At 40.5% G+C, this 17,245-nt stretch overlaps 1 protein-coding gene and 1 long non-coding RNA gene across 4 annotated transcripts in view; one reads left to right on the top strand and one right to left on the bottom strand.

Annotated features, from left to right (window-relative positions):
• SUMF1 (sulfatase modifying factor 1) overlaps window positions 1–17,245 on the top strand; it is a 636,667-nt gene that overhangs the window by 403,909 nt on the left and 215,513 nt on the right. The window lies entirely within an intron of this gene.
• The window catches only part of LOC129143594 (uncharacterized), a 55,823-nt gene continuing 50,690 nt past the window's right edge, over window positions 12,113–17,245 (bottom strand). The window contains exon 7 of the long non-coding RNA XR_008547204.1: window positions 12,113–16,035. This is a non-coding gene — a long non-coding RNA (uncharacterized LOC129143594). The remainder of the gene's footprint in view (window positions 16,036–17,245) is intronic.

Genomic DNA, 17,245 nt, shown 5'->3' with positions numbered 1-17,245 from the left:
ACACTGATTAGAAATAGACTCAGGGTCCTCTACTGGCTTTTCCACAAAGTATTGGAAACAGACATTCCTCAAGACACTTTGGGGTCTTATGGAACTTGAAAGCTGGAAGGACCTCAGAGGTCATCTTATCATCCTTCCATTTACAGAGTAGGAACTCCTAAGTTCATGCAGCTAGCTAGTTTGGTACCTAAGAGCTTTATTTACTTAACAAATGCTATTTACTATGTGCCAAACACTTTCCCAAGGGTTTACAATGATTCATTTATTCCTCATCATAACCCTAGGAGGAAGGTACTACATATGCGTAGTCCCTCATTTGCAGTTCTGAATTTCAAAAGATTCTGAAAAAACAGAATTTTCTTGAAAGTTGGTGCAAACTCGTTTGATGGCAAAACTTGATCTGGATTGACATAAGTCTACTTATTGGTCTTTATTCCACATAGTGTTAATAATCATACATCTTGCTTCAAAATGTGTTTGAATGTTAATGTGTTTGAATATGGGGTCCTACCCAAGACTCTGCTGGGGGTGTTACAGAATATTTAGTGTAATCTCATGCCTTTCAAAAGTCCAAAAAATTCTGAATTTCAAAATACATTTGGTCATGAAGATTTTGTAACCTATATTATCATTCTCATTTTACAGTGAGAAAACCGAGGCAGAGAGATTATATAAATTGTACAAGGGCACACAGTGGCATTCCTGGGATTCCAAACCAGGAATCCTAGTTCAGCAGTGTGTGTTTTTAACGAATCTGTGCCCTGGCAGGCCAAACATGGATTAAGAGGCTGCTATTCATTGCTCTGCCCAAATACTTTGTATATGATGTCATGTAAGTTCAGAAATCTCTAATCTCCATCACTTGAGTTCTGACATGTTGCTTGCCTCCACCAATTTATTTACCACTGGGCAGCTAGAGTGATTTTTCAAAACGTAAATCTGATTCATATCATAACTTCTTTATCAGCCTCTGCTTCAAATGCCTTTCTTCTGCATTTATAATAACCTAAATCCTCCACTTGGCATGGTTTGACCATGCCTGTCTCTCACATCTCAGCTCATCTGTAGCCCCTCAGGCTTCCTGCACCTTCTTTCAGTTCCTTAACTGTATGGTGGTCCCTCTTGCTACAGGACCTTTGCATATACAGTCCCCTCTTCCAGGAATATTTTTATTCTCCTTATCCAGCACATCACCCCTGTCTTGCCCTGGTCACCTCTGATTTACTTTTCAGATCTCAGTTCAAGTTTTTTTTTTTTTTTTCCACAGGGACACCTTTTAAATTCCTAACATGGATCACAGTTTTTGTTGTACATTTATTTGTGTGATTATGCATTAATGCCTCTCTTCCCTCTATACTGTGAACTCCATGAAGGCAGAAATTGTTTTCATTTTTGCTCACCATTGTGACTGCGTATACTCAGTAACAGTAACATAGTCAGAGATGAATACAAATTTGTTGAATAACATGATAGAATGGATTCTCTGCAAAATGCAAGGTTTATTTCTTTGTTTTGTTGAGCAGCTGTAGAGGTTTAAGAGATTTGTGTATTCAGTCATTGGCAGAACTATCACCATCATCTTCTTGGTTATCACAGAGCTGCACTTTTAGATGTCCTTTAAAAGTAAATGGTTGTGTGGAGGATTTAAGTTTTCAATTCCAGAATGGCAATTTCCAAGGGCCTTCTTTTCCGGCTCCTATGAGCATAGAAGGGACAGTTGAAATGGGCAGCTGTACAGATAAAGTACACTGCTTTCTTGAAAACTCTGCAAACCAAATTGTGTTAGGTGCTCATCTGACTGTAGACCTTGCATTGAGTAGTAGTGGGACAGATAGTATCTGTCCATCTATGAGCCTTATGCTGAATTTAGTAAGCTAAATAGTGCCGCCTTTTTATTTTTTTAAACACAAGTATATTGGTGGGATTTTTCTACAGGATTCTAGAAATCTGTCCCATGAAAGCTCACTATATATTTAGCGTGATCACCTTTTCCAATACGTTGTCCCAAATGCCCTCTTTTCTCTGCTGTTCATTCTCTCTAATGAAAAGAAAGGCATTTTTTATTTACAGCTTTGTTGAATGCAGTCACCCATTATTTGGGGGTAATTGCTAGAGTAATCTCACCTCATTGGTTTCCAACAAAGCCTCCCAGATTGACATCTCACAAATTGAAAATTAAATGCACTATAAAAGCTGTTAACTAAACCTGACTGTTTGGAAATGGGGCATTGGGTTAATGGTTAGAATTATGGAGTGTTTTATTGTTTGTATATTTTTGCATATTCATTGAAAACTTTTCTTCTCCCAGAATGTCTTTTGAGGAACCATGCCTGTTCTACTTTATTTCTAGCAGTGATTTTTTCTTCAGTTTTGTATTTTCTTTTGCTTAAAGATACTATGTCAACATATTATCTTGAGGAACTCATCTCCTATATGATTACTAAATGATTTCCCTATCCTCCTCTTTTCCTTTTACTTCATTTTCCTCTTACTCTCCCAGCCATCTTTCAACAGAGCTCCTGCCCCCTTCTGTGTGGATCCAGCCAGTCCCTGGTCCCTTAATCTAGGCACCTTCCTTATGTTGTCCCTTTGGTATTCCATATCTAGTACATCACCCAGAATGTCTGCTTTTTCCTCCTCATTCCTTATCATGTCCCTGAATATTACTGCATTCGAAGGCCATTTCTGAACTTAACAAATCTTTCAAGAGCATTTGTTATGTACATGACCCTGTAGAATGGATGTGGGGGCTTGCAGACAATGCTTAAGGAGTTGCAGAGCAGTCTGGCAGAATATATGTGTATACACCTGCTCGTGAGCAACATGGCTTTGTGATTGTGAATACAGATTGTGGTGCTATACTGCCTGGATTCAAATCTTGATTTGCTCATCTACTATCTATGTGATCTTGGGTTTTATTGAATCTTTCAATGCATCAGTTTTCTCATCTATAAAAATGGGGACAATTTCCTTCCATGGATACTGGGATGATTTAATAAGTTACTATATACAAAGTACTTACAACAGTGTCCAGCATAGAGAGAACACTCACTTATACTTGTTGGTAGATCTAGACTCTAATCCCTGCTCTGCCACTTTCTCAACACCTTGAATCTCTTGTTTCACAAGGCATATATTAGAAACAGAGAAAAAAGCAGACTTTGAAGCCAGAGGGTTCCAACTCTACCATTTATTGTTGTTAACTTGAGACAAGTTAACTTCTTGGAACCTCTGTGTTTATGTTGTTAAAAATAATCTATCCCCATAAACGACTCAAATGCCAGCCTACCTTGCACCTACCTGCAACTTTCCACCTTTATTTGGCTGAGACATTTTAGCTGCTGCTTTATGGACCACAGGTTCCTCCTTCCTTCCCCGTCATGATTCTTTATAGTTTGCTAAGTATACCATGTAATTTAATATTCATAACAACTCTGGGAGGCACAGGGCATTATTCTCCTTTCTATTTTAAAGTTATGGAAACCAAAGACCAGATAGGCAGCTAGACTGACCCAGGTTGGCACGGTTGTAAATTGTGAAGGTGGGACTTGAACTTGTTTCTCTATGTTCTTTCTTTTATTCAACACAAGTCTATGAGTTTGGTTTTCGATTTACCCATGTCCTTCCTTTTTCTTAGATTCCTTTTGTAGTTTTTGCCAAACCTGAGTCCCTTATCATGAGCAAACTGCCCATCCCTAACTCACGCCTTATGCAGTGAGTGATGGTAAGGAGGAGACAAGAGCAACTGGCCTCCAGCCCTTGACTTCATTCTTTGGTTTGGATTAGCCCATCAGACTCCTTGCTCATTTCTCCATTGGCATACTCCCTCTCAGTGACAGCTTTTAATTCTCTTCCCATCTGAGTGCAGCTGGTGGTGCTACCCTTGTTGCCCCTCTGTCATCCTGCACATTCTTTTATTGGCACTCATTTCAACACATTTTATTTTATAAAATAACTTTTTCTGATTGCAGAAGTTATTCATGCTTGTTGTAAAAATTGTGGATCACGGCTGGGCGCAGTGGCTCACGCCTGTGATCCCAGCACTTTGGGAGGCTGAGGTGGGTGGATCACGAGGTCAGGAGATCGAGACCATCCTGGCTAACGTGGTGAAACCGTGTCTCTGCTTAACTTAAAATACAAAAAATCAGCCAGGCGTGGTGGCAGGCACCTGTAGTCCCAGCTACTCAGGAGGCTGAGGCAGGAGAATGGCGTGAACCTGGGAGGCGGAGCTTGCAGTGAGCCGAGATTGCGCCACTGCACTCTAGCCTGGGCAATAGAGCAAGTCTCCGTCTCAAAATAAATAAATAAATAAAATCATGGATCACATAGTAAGAAAGAAACAAAAACCACACATAATTCTACTACCCAGAGCTAAACATTGTTTTTGCTTTGTTTTAGAGACGTCTCACTCTGTCACCCACACTGGAGTGCAGTGGTGTGATTATAGCTCACTGTAACTTCAAACAGTTTAGGCTCAAGCGATCCTCCCACCTCAGCTTCCCAATTAGCATGCTACCACATCTGGCTATTTTTTAAGTTTTTGTAGAGATGAAGTCTCACTATGCGGCCCAGGCTGGCCTTGAACTCCTGGGCTCAAGTGATCCTCCTGTGTAGACCTCCCAAAGCACTGAGGTTACAGGCATGAACCACCATGTCTGACCAATAAATATTGTTAATATTTTATTATTTAATTTTGGGATTTATTTCATACTGTATGAACCTTTTTAGTTTCTGTATTTTGATAGCAGGAGCTCTAATAGAGAAAACTCAATGAGAATTACCTGGTGTAATGGCTTGGGACATGTGTGAATCTTTTGGGATCAGAAGACAACTCTGCTAGGCAGAATAATGGTCCCTAAAGATGTCTACATCCCAATCCCACAAACCTGTGAATATGTTAGGTTACACGGTAAAGGAGAATTAAGGTTGCAGATAGAATTAAAGTTGCTAATCAGCTGACCATAAAATAGGGAGAGTATCCTGGATTATCTGGGTGGGCCCAATGTAATCACAAGGGTCTTTAAAAGTGGAACAGGGAATTGGGAGACAGAATCAGAGAGATGGCAGCATGAGGAAGTCTTGGCATGTTATTGCTGGCTTTGAAGATAGAGGAAGATGGTCAAGAGCCAAGGAATGTGGCTAGAAGCTGGAAAGGCCAAAGAAACAGATTGTTCCTTAGAGCCTCTGGGAAGGAATATGGCCTTGCCAACACCTTGATTATAGCCCAGTGAGCTCCATTTCAGAATTCTGAACTATAGAACTAAGTGTAAGATACAAATTTTTAGGCCAAGTGTGATGGCTTACACTTGTAATCCTTGCACTTTGGGAGGCCAAGACAGGAGGATCACTTGAGGCTAGACTGGGCAACATAGCAAGACCCCATCTCTACAAAAAATGTAAAAATGAGTGGGGCATGGTGGTGTGCATCTGTAGTCCCAGTTACTCAGGAGGCTGAGACCAGAGGATCACTTGAGTTCAGGAGTTCAAGATTACAGTGAGCTATGATCACTCTATTGTACTCCAACTGGAGTGACAGAGCGAGACTCTGTCTCTAAAAAAAAAATAATAAAATAAAATAAAAATTTAAAAGATACTAAATTTGTGTTGTTTAAGCTGCTAAGGTTGTGGGAATTGTTACCACAGCCCTAGAAAACTAATATACCTGGTATATGTAAATAAATAGAGCTATTATAAAGAGTCAATATATTAATACAGGATAATAACTTGGAAAATATCTGAGATATAGTAAACACTTAATAAAGGCTAGCTAACATTATTTTGTACTTTTGTCTGTATTGTTTTACAATCTGCTTTTTTCCTTTTCACATTTTTCCGTTTCATTGTATTTATGCCATATCATCATTTGTACCATAGTACTTTTCAACTATTCTCAACGCCTTTTCACTGTATGCATTAATTCAGATGAGTGTCAACAACACACTGCATGAAGAAAACGCACTCCACTACAGTATCTATTTCAACAACACGCAGTGAGAAGACGTGAACTAGCGAAGTCATCCAGCCTGTTGGTTAATTGCTGTTTGTAAAGCATCTGAGTCAGGGAGACCCCTGAGTCAGGAAAGACCCTGGGCGTATATTGGTTGTATGGTCTTGGGGATGTTCCCTAACATTTCTCAGTCTCAATTTTCTTCATTGTAAAATGGGGATACTTAGAACACCTATATTGCACATCTGTTGTGCATATGAAATAAGACTCTACGTGGAGCCCTTAGCACAGTGCTGGTGCAAATTAACAGCTCAATATCTGTTAAAAGATGTTGTTGTTGATATTGTTACTGTAGTTGTTTATTTATCAGTTTCTCTGGGATTCTGGGTCAAGAAGGTTGAGTGAGATGGCAGACCTTCAATTGATATCTGCATTGAGCACACTGTGAGTATCTCATAAATATTACATAGTACTGAGAACAGGCATGCTCTTGATGGTAAAAGACTGTGACAGATAAATGGAGGGTAGTGGGTAAAGATATCTTTTAAAACAGGCACATAAACTTACACCTGAATAAAATATTTAACTGTTTGCTACAGAATTTGCGTGAGTTTCAGAGGATGGGAGACTGATGCCAGAGAGCCAATAAAAGAAAGATAATTTGACAAGGTGGTGGATTGTCATAGCTTTTTTGCTGTTGTCAGCAAGGTTTTCATTTTTATTTTTAATTTTCTTTTCCTTTGATAATTTCTAGACCTAGTGCTGACATTTCAAAAGATTTTATCATTCCTGTGATAAATTCTTTAAATTGAAGCTGTTTTGTTTCTGGCGAAGGCATGATTGCTTTGAAAGCCATACTAGAGCTTTGTGTTGAAATTGTGCTCATATACAGTTCTTTTTCTCACTATTGGCCTGTGTTCATTTATTTAAAAGTTATTTATCTTGCAGAGTGTCAGCTCAACAAACGGTATTGCTCAAAAGGTCATGCTTGAGTTTTCTCTGACGTGATTAGTTTCATTGGCTCTTATTATTTCTCAGACATTCTTTTTTGAGTATGTTACTATTGATTGTTTTAGAAATTGATTTGGTAGAGACGAGTTTTGTGATGGATGGCAGTTTTTAACCCACAGAATAGGTCATTGTAGGGCTTCCAAATTACTTCAGAGCCAGTAATTATGATAAAACTTTACTTTTTATTGGAAGGACTTCATAGGTGTTATGTTTTTCATTTTCTAAGTTTATCCATATTTCACATTTCTCTTGCTTGGAAAGGTGAAAATATTCGCCAACACTGATCACCTCGAGGTAGTGACAGTTGTTCAATGTTTTATTATGTGTCTTGGGAATTGTTTGTTCTCTACTCTCCCTTCTGTACTACTTTATAAGATTAATTTCCTTCCACTTCAAAAACCTTATGACCCTATTCTCCCTGATTTCAAAGGCCATGTCACAGTTGGGAGGGCAGTGGAGGTTCTTTAGGGGGAGAAAAGATTCTGGGATTCTGGACCACCTTCTAAATTGTGTTGCATATTTGTGAATTCCTCATAGCTTTTTTGATTCTTATTTTTAAAAATTGTGCTTTATTGTTTTTCACAGATTTGCATTTTTTACAAACTGAAGGTTTGTGGCAACCTTGCGTCAAGCAAGGCTATTGGTGGCATTTATCCAACAGCATGTGCTCACTTTGTGTCTGTTTCAAATGTGAAAAATTTTCACAATATTTAAGACTTTTTCATTATTATTATATCTGTTACAGTGATCTGTGATCATTGATCTTTGATGTTACTATTGTAATTGTTTTGGGGTGCCACGAACCATGTCCATAAAAGACGGCAAACTTAATCGATAAATCTGGTGTGTGTTCTGGCTTCTCCACTGACAGGCTGTTCCTCCATCTCTCCACCCCTCCTTGATCCTCCCTATTCCCTGAGACACAACAGTATTGAAATTAGGCCCATTAATAGCCCTGCAATGCCCTCTAACTGTTCAAGTGAAAGGAAGAATCAGGTGTCTCTCACTTTAAATCAAAAGCTAGAAATGATTAAGCTTAGTGAGGAAGGTATGTAAAAGCTGAGATGGACCAAAAGCTAGAGCTCTTTTGCCAAGCAGTTAGCCAAGTTGTGAATGCAAAGGAAAAAGTCTTGAAGGACATTAAAAGTGCCGCTCTAGTGAATACATGAGTGGTAAGAGAGCAAACAGTCTTACTGCTGATATGTGGAATGTTTCAGTGGTCTGGATGGAACATTAAACCACATACAACATTTCTTTAAGCCAAAGCCTAATCTAGAGCAAGTACCTAACTCTGGGAAACCAAAAAATTTGTATGACTCACTTTATTGTGGTCTAGGACCAAACCCACAATATGTCCAAGGTATACCTGTAATAATTGTTCTGCCTATCTCTTGAGGGTATCATGAGAAGCAGATTATGTGGACAAAAACAGTAGACAAAAAATGCAAAGAAAATAGTGGATGGGTAAGTAGTAGTTTTCTTAAACGTAACTTATTAGCACATAGTCCGGGAATATTGCATTTGAGAGGGCAACATTGCTTCTCCAGTAGCTGTTTGTTGTTAGAGTAGTTCCACTTGAAGCACGCAGGAGCTGCAGTTTCTCTGGGAGGCATGAGATGGGAGGGGAAAGCATGTATGTCCAGAGCAGTGGGCTAGCCCCAAGCTCTAGTCTTTGGTCAGTTCTAGGAAGGGGAAGATAAATACATATAACCTTTTTGCTGTGCTTGAATATTTGTGTCCTTGCCAAATTTATATGTTAAGTTCCTAACCCCTAATGTGATGATACTGGAAGGCCTTTGGAAGGTGATTACATCATGGCAGTGGAGCCCTTATGAATGGGATTAGTGCTCTTGTAAAAGAGACCAAAGAGAGCTGCCTTGCCCCGTCCATCATGTGGAGACACATTGAGAAGGTGCCATCTATGACCTGGGAAACAGGGAAACAGGCTCTTACCAGATACCAGATTTTCTGGTGCCTTGATCTTGGACTTGTTAGCCTCCAGAGCTATGAGACAATAAATTTCTGTTGTTTTAAGCCAACCAGCTTTGGCATGGTGATATGGCAGCCTTAGGAAACAAGTACAGGTTGCTATGAAGATAGAGTAAGACAGAGAACCAAAACCATTTTGAGAATCAAAGTGCCCTATGGTTGTTAGTTGATACTTTCTTGGTTTATGTCACTCATAATCTAAAGTGCAGTACTGACCTTACTCAGACCGGTTTACCACTTAGGCTGCAGGGGTAGAAAAGAAGGAAGAAAAGCAAACTGATCAGACAGCCAGGTCTTTTCCGATGTGCAAACCAGTCTACATTCTTATGATCCAGTGGCATGAAAAGGAGAGAAGACAGAAGTGAACATGTAAGTGGTGATATTTTATTGCCTAATAGCCCCTCTGCTAACAGGCATGGCTAGTGTCCTGGAATTGAGACTTGTCCTTGAGGACTGTCAAAGATGGTAGGAGGGAGGAAAAAAGTGGGAGCCTTCTCTCTCTTAGGCATTTACATGGTACGTCTATTTAGAAACGTTACAACTTTAACATGTGCTTCTCCCCTTGCCTGTAGAACATTTGTATGGAGGCATAAGTAGGAGTGGGAATACAATAATATTTAATTTGGGGATATTTTTCCTTTACAGCTCCTTGGATCGCACACTTGAGTGAGTGTGGACAGTAGGGGAGCAGCAAGGCTGTGTATCACTGGACAAAACCACTTTCTTGGGACTCTTTGTCCTGTGACTTAGTTACAAAGAAAAGAACATAGGAATGTACAACACTGTGATCCTGCACCAAGCCCTGTGCTCAGGAGGGATGTGGAGATAGGAAATAAAGCAGAAGGGTAGAAAAATTGTGGTAACTTGTATAGCCTATTGGATGGGGTGGTTGGTTCTGCCTGGGAGGAACAGGTAGTTTCCAGTTGTTTTAGGAGCTTTCTTCCACTGCTTTCCTTTCCCTACCCTTTTTTTTTAACTTTTTTTGCCTTAGAATGTGGTATATTTAGCCCTGTTCAAATTACTTGAGTACTCGCATTGCAGGGATATGTGGGTAGTTGTGTGCAGCAAGTCATTTTAGCGGGTAGACAATCAACAATATCAGCAAAATAAAATGTCAAGTTTAGAGGGTGAGTGCGTAGTTTTCTCTCACTTATTAATATATCTGGAGGAATTAAATTTTCTTACATTTCTAAAGCCCATACTTGGATTTGAAGATTATGTTTCTTAGAAGGCTAATATTTAGTGATCAGCTGTTTGTGCCAGGCCCTATGATGGGTGCTTTCATGTACATCATTATATTTTTCTTTTTCTTTCTTTTTTTTTTTTGAGACAGGTTCTCACTCTGGTTGCCCAGGCTGAAGTGGAGTGCAGTGGCATGATCTCGGCTCACTGCAGCCTCCACCTCCCAGACTCAGGTGATTCTCCCACCTCAGCCTCCTTAGTAGCTGGCACTACAGGTGTGTGCCAACACACCTGGCTAATTTTTTGTATTTTTAGTGGAGACGGGGTCTTGCTATGTTGCCCAGGCTGGTCTTGAACTCCTGGACTCAAACTGTCCACCCACCTCAGCCTCCCAAAATGCTGGGATTTCAGGCATGAGCCACTACACCTGGCCATCATGACGATTTTCAAAGCGGCTCTGAAATTCTATTTTTATTCCCATTTTACAGATAAGGACACTGAGACCCAGAAAGCAACTGCTCAAAAGTCTAGGGAAAGACTCTAGCAATTTCAGTGATTTTATAACAGTAGATTCCTTGGAGATGTATTTTTTTTTTTCAGAAAGTAGGTCAGGTTCTAAATGAATCATTTAGAACGGACAGGAGATAGGGAAATACTAGGTAGAAAAGGGTGGTTCCCTGGCAAGTGCCCCACCATCAAGCCAGGATACGCATGCCCCTAAATGGAGTCAGGCATTCCTGTTTTCATGCCCAAAAGCTGCCTTTTGGCTCACCACAGCCCCTATCCTGTACCCATGTAAACCCCAGACTGCAGGCTCCAGAAGCAGACAAGGAGAAGAGTAGACAAGTGGCAGAATGACGTGGGAGAGAGAAGAGAAGGGCCATCCGAATGCTGAGAGGAGTTTGGCTGGGGATGGTCAGAGAGGAGATTGGCTACTGGATGGCCAAACTCCAGGGCAAGAACATCTTCCCACTCCATCCCCCTTCCAGCTCCCCATTCGTCTCATTGAGAGCAATTTCTACCACTCAATAATACCCCCGCATTCATCCTTCAAGTCTGTATGTGACCTGACTCTTCTGGGATGCTGGACGAAAGCTTGGGTACAGAAAGCTATCACACTGGCCCTCTGCCATTGTGAAAAGGCAGAGAATTCACTGAGCTGGTTAACAGATAAGCTGCCCGCGAATGGCAAGGCTGAAAGAGTACACTGTAACACAGCCCATTTGGGCTTTGGGAGTTGCAGGCTCTCAACCCTGAATGCTGCCCTGGGGCTGGAGCCCAGGGGTGCTTGCTCTGGCTCCTGAACCTACCTGTCTGCATGCTCCCCTCACATAAGGGGTTTGAGGAGCAGTGGTTACTGAACAGATGAGCAACACCCCTGTCTCACGTTCAGCAAGGGGTGTCAGGGAATTCTCCCATTTCAATTTCTCAGTGTTTTCTCCTATGCAGTCTGTTGTGGTGGTGGTCATTAGTGCCATCCAGCAAATATTTTGGCATGAGCTCCCTGCTGTGGAGTAAGAGGGCATTTCATCACTTTCTTGAAGGTAGACATAGCCAGTGAAATATGAGAAGAAGTGATACAGCATTACCTCCAGTAAAAGCTGTGAGAGCTATTGAATTATTTGCCTTTGCCCCATTTTCCTTCTGCCATGGCAACCGGAAATGCTCTGTTAGCTTAGGTCCTGGAGTTAGGATGATGTAGAACAATGACCTCAGACAGCCTGCAATGTCTGTGTAGTGCAAGTGAGAAACAAACCTTTTCTTTAAGCTGCTGTGTTTATCATAGCAGCATAGCTTAACTTATTTTGACTGATACACTTTTGTGACATGGGTTTCATGCTCCCCGTGGCTTTCAAATCTATATCTGTTAGGTTAGAAAACTCTTCTGTGGTCATCTTATTCTATAATTAAATCCAAGGCCTACTTAGAAGCCTTGGATGTTACAGAGTTTCAAATGGTACAGACAGACTGGTAAGCAAAATGTATCCAGTAAATGTTTATTGAGTTCCTATGAAGTGCAGAACATCATGAGGGATCCAGAAATAAATTAGGTTGGTAACCTGCCTCAGAGAAATTAGAATCTAGCAGGGAAGGGCTCTATTTATGTATTAAATGTATGCAATGAAATGTACATGGTTTGTGCATTTATTCAAATATACTTGTATAAGGTCCATGACTACTGTATTTGTCAAGTGTTGGGGATTTTGTAGAGCAAAAAGAGATATGGTCATTTGTACATGGAGTTAGGGCCTAAAAAAGGAAATTAAAATTAATCACACAAACATAGATGAAATTATAACTGGGGTGGGGGCTATAAAGAAGCACATGGTGCTATGAGGACTTATAACAGGGGGAATTATTTAGTCCAAGGGCATAATGAAGAGCTCATAGTAAGTTTGTGGAAATGTCTTGGGCTCTGCAATCAAGCAGACCTGGGTTTAAATTCTGGTTCTGCCACTTTGAGCCATAAGACTCTGCTCAAGGCATTTTACCTTTCAAAACAGATATGAATGTATTTTTCTCAGGGTAGTTGTAAGACTAACATAAGCTTTTGACTGTGACAGTGCCTGCATACCGTATATGCTATTAAATGTTTGTTACTGAGTCTCCTTCCCCTATGTGATTGATTCTATATGACCAATGCAGAGAATGCTGATGGCGAGTATGGGTCTTTCTGGGGGTTAGAGAAAGCTTTGTGAAAAAAAGTAGCATTTGAGCCCAGACTTGAAGAATGGAAAAGGTTTGAATAAAAATAATTGTAATCATATGGTGAGATGATAATTATAGGAAATGGAATATTACTTAGTAGCTAAGATCATAGGCTTCTGAATGAAACAGACCCTAATCAAAGGATCCATCATTATTAGCTCTGTGACCTTGGGCAAGGTGCTTCTGCTCTCTATTTGGAAGTTTCCCCATCCATAAAATGAGGATAATATTGGAACTATGCCATAGGATCGAGGTAAAGATGAAATGATAAAAGCATGTAAGATATTTAATACAGATCCTGGTAACTGAGGAGATGCTCCATATAATTGGCAACCAATACTTACTCTTATAAGCAGAGAAGGGATAGTCTCTGGGTTCTTTCTTTGTAGTGCTTTAGATTCAAACTCCCAGTGCATTGTCTGACTGCAAGGGGCTGATGTCATTGAGTACAGCATGAGATTTACTGTCTCCTTTGAGTACTAATCCCCACCAATTAATAGTGACAGTCACTAAACATTTAGTACCTAATGAGGTGCATCTCCTTAGTATGGCTGGAATGGTGTAGCAAAGGAACTATGTAATCCAACTCACCAGACTTCCTTCTCACTGGCTATCCATGACCTCCCCACTGGGCTGCCCGAGGGCATTGACTTCATTTGGAAAATGCATTTAGAAATGTCACTGGCTGGAAAGTATTGAGCTCTAAAGCCTCCCTGGAACTGTGGATGCAAAGAATGTCAAGAGCCAGTCTCCTGTAAGCACCGAATCCCAAGTCATCATCTTAAAAATGGAGAAAATAAGGGTTAGAAAGGGGAATGAGATGACCAAGATTATACTGTTGGGGATATAGCAGTGAAATAAAGAAGTTAGGTAAGGTCCCTGCTCTTATGAAGCTAAAGATTCAGAGAGGGAGATTGACAACATGAAAGAAAACAAATAATTCCAAAAGTAAAACAGAGTACAGTGACAAAGAATAATGAGCTTAGGGGATATTTGATATATGGTAGTCAAAGGATGTCTCTTGGAAGAGGTGATATTTAAACTGAGACTTGAAAGATATAAAGGCACCAGCAAAGATCTGGGGCAGGAGTGTTCCGGGAGTGAAAAGGAGTAGCAAGTTCAAAGTTCATAAGGCAGAAATACGTTTGGTGTGTTTGAAGTTTGGTGTGGCACAAATCCCAGTGAGCTAGGGTGATAGTGGTAAGAGATGCGGTGACAGAGGTTGGTGAGGCAAAATGTGTAGGGTTTAGGCCACATTCAGGGTTCAAATTTTATTTAATTACGAAGGAAGAGAAGCCTCCTGGAAAGTTTCAAGCAGTGAAGTGACAAAACTGGATTCGTGATTTGAAAGATCATTCTGCCATGGTATATAGAATAGGCTATTGGAGGATGAGAATAGAAACAGAGAGACAGTTAAGAGTTTAAATTCCAGGTAGGATTTTATTTCAATAGTCTAATTGAGAGATGGTGATGGAGTAAACCAAGGTTATAGACTGGAGAAAAGGGAGGGTATTTGAGAGATGGTGATGGAGTAAACCAAGGTTATAGACTGGAGAAAAGGGAGGATATTTGAGGGATGGTGATGGAGTAAACCAAGGTTATAGACTGGAGAAAAGGGAGGGTATTTGAGAGATGGTGATGGAGTAAACCAAGGTTATAGACTGGAGAAAAGGGAGGGTATTTGAGAGATGGTGATGGAGTAAACCAGGGTTATAGACTGGAGAAGAGGGAGGGTATTTGAGAGATGGTGATGGAGTAAACCAGGGTTATAGACTGGAGAAGAGGGAGGGTATTTGAGAGATGGTGATGGAGTAAACCAAGGTTATAGACTGGAGAAGAGGGAGGGTATTTGAGAGATGGTGATGGAGTAAACCAAGGTTATAGACTGCAGAAGAGGGAGGGTATTTGAGAGATGGTGATGGAGTAAACCAGGGTTATAGACTGGAGAAGAGGGAGGGTATTTGAGAGATGGTGATGGAGTAAACCAGGGTTATAGACTGGAGAAGAGGGAGGGTATTTGAGAGATGGTGATGGAGTAAACCAAGGTTATAGACTGGAGAAGAGGGAGGGTATTTGAGAGATGGTGATGGAGTAAACCAAGGTTATAGACTGCAGAAGAGGGAGGGTATTTGAGAGATGGTGATGGAGTAAACCAGGGTTATAGACTGGAGAAGAGGGAGGGAAGTGGACAAACTGGAGCTATATTTGGAGCCAGATTTTGCAGGATGCTGGGAAAGAGTGAGGTAAAGGGAATGGGTAGTTGAGGATGGTTTTCTCCATTGTGTTTTTCCTTGAATGACTGGATATGTGCTAGTGACATTTACTGAGACGAAGAAGGCTGGGAGAAGAGACGACATGGGGGCATAAGATTAAAAGTGGGAAGAGTTGTGGAGGAATTTATGGGTTAGGCCAGTGGAAACTTCCATCTTTATCCCACTGGCGAAAACTCAACCTCACAGCCAGATCTAACTGCAAGGGAGACTGGGGCAGGTAATCTAGGTGTGTGACCTCAAAGAGAAGAAAAGTTTGGTGATCATCTCTCCCATGGTGCACCACTGGCCACTTGATTCTTAGGTACGAAAGCTTCTCAACCTAAGAGTCATTCAACTCACGACTTGGGCCCGGGGTCCTTTCTTCTCAGTCATGACCTCACTCAGCCACTTGGGAGCTGAGCCAGCCCACATTTAGGTAAGACCTGAGCTAGAATTTGGAGTAGGTTCCCCTCCTTTCTCCCCCTGAGTTCAGTTAACTTCTTTTTATCCTGTAGCTCTAACTCTGGACTCAATCTTTTTTTTTCTTTTTTAAGAGACAAGCTCTTGCTGTGTCCCCCGGGTTGGACAGTAGTGGTGCAATCATAGCTCAATATAGCCTCAGACTCTTGGCCTCAAGCAATCCTCTTGCCTCAGCCTCCTGAGTCACTGGAATTATAGGCATAAGCCAGTGTGCCCAGCTCTGGAATCATTCTTTATCTCAGTCATGTCCAGGCTCCTGTTTGAACATAGACCTCATATACTTTAGACTTGACTTCTGATACCTATCCCTGCAGACTCTGTCTCAAGTTCATTATTAGTTTCTTGTGAAGAACACCATATTTGGATGTTTGTGGCTTTGGGTATGATTCTCTCAGTCTTCCAAACTGTAAAGCTGGGTTTGGTAGTGTTGTGAAGTGGCCTTAGAATGTAACAGATATGCAGAATCTGGAAAACAAAATCATAAGGCCTGTTAGGAAAGAGCAGTGATTATATGGAGTTGTTAGCTCGATTTGAGTTAGTCAAATCAAATAGTAATTCTACATACACATCCTTACATTTATTTTGTGTTAAAATAATTTTTATGTATACAATCTCATTTTATTCTTATAGCACTGCTGCAGAATAGGCTTTATTATCCTCATGTATCAGTCAAGGTATAACAAGAGAAACAAGCAGAAAGATGGATGGATGGATGGATGGGTGGGTGGGTGGATGGTTGGACATAGAATTATTGGAAGGAATTGATTTACACAACTGGGGGCCGCTAGGTAATTTCAAAATCTGTAAGGCATGCTGTTAGGAGGGGGAGGCTAGAACTCCTTGGCATGATCTGAAGACACAGGCAGAACTTCTTCCTCAGGGAAGCCTCAGTTCTGCTCTTAAGGACTTTCAATGGATTGAACTAGACCCACCCAGATTACCTAGGATAATCTCCTGTACTTATAATTAACTGACTGTGGACTGTAATCACATCTACAAAACACCTTTGCAGAAACACCTAGATTAGTGTTTGGTTGAATAAATAAGGATTGCAGCCTAGCTAAACTGACAAATAAAACTAATCATCACAGCCCATTTTATAGGTAAGGAAATAGAAGCAGAGGGTAGGAAGTTGCAGAGCTGGTTGTTGGACTTTTTAAAATCATGTTAAAATATCTCTTTAAGTATTTTTTCCAGTCCTTAAATTTCATATAATATTCTTAGCAGAATCTAAAGAAAATGTCTGGATTGACTTAAGAAGAATGATCTAAATGATGCAATATTCCAAACAGAATAGTGAAGAAAGTTATTGCCTGCAAGGCAGCCAAAAGAGTGTGAGAATGACTTATTTTTTTCCTGATCTAAAAGTCTCATCATGAATAATTTCCAATATGGATAAGGCCTTGATTTTAAGTAAGTCGGTGATAATAGAGTTTGCTTCTTTAATTCTTCATGCAGGATTGCAAGACACGAATCCTTAACATTTACTTCCAGCCTGAGGCTGAACAAGTTATTGGTTTAATTATAGAAAGCTGAACTTTCATCTTTCTTTAATTGAGCATGGATAATTTGTACCTGTGATCAGTAGCCAAAATGCCATAAAATTTCTTATGAAGCCTCATACTCATACCCTTTTACTGCAGTAAAAATACCAATTCTGTAGGCCTGTACAGTC

Source organism: Pan troglodytes, chromosome 2, assembly GCF_028858775.2.
Source record: "Pan troglodytes isolate AG18354 chromosome 2, NHGRI_mPanTro3-v2.0_pri, whole genome shotgun sequence".
Lineage (NCBI taxonomy): Eukaryota > Metazoa > Chordata > Mammalia > Primates > Hominidae > Pan > Pan troglodytes.
Note: the sequence above shows the minus strand (reverse complement) of the source record. Positions and strands in the feature narration are given on the sequence as shown.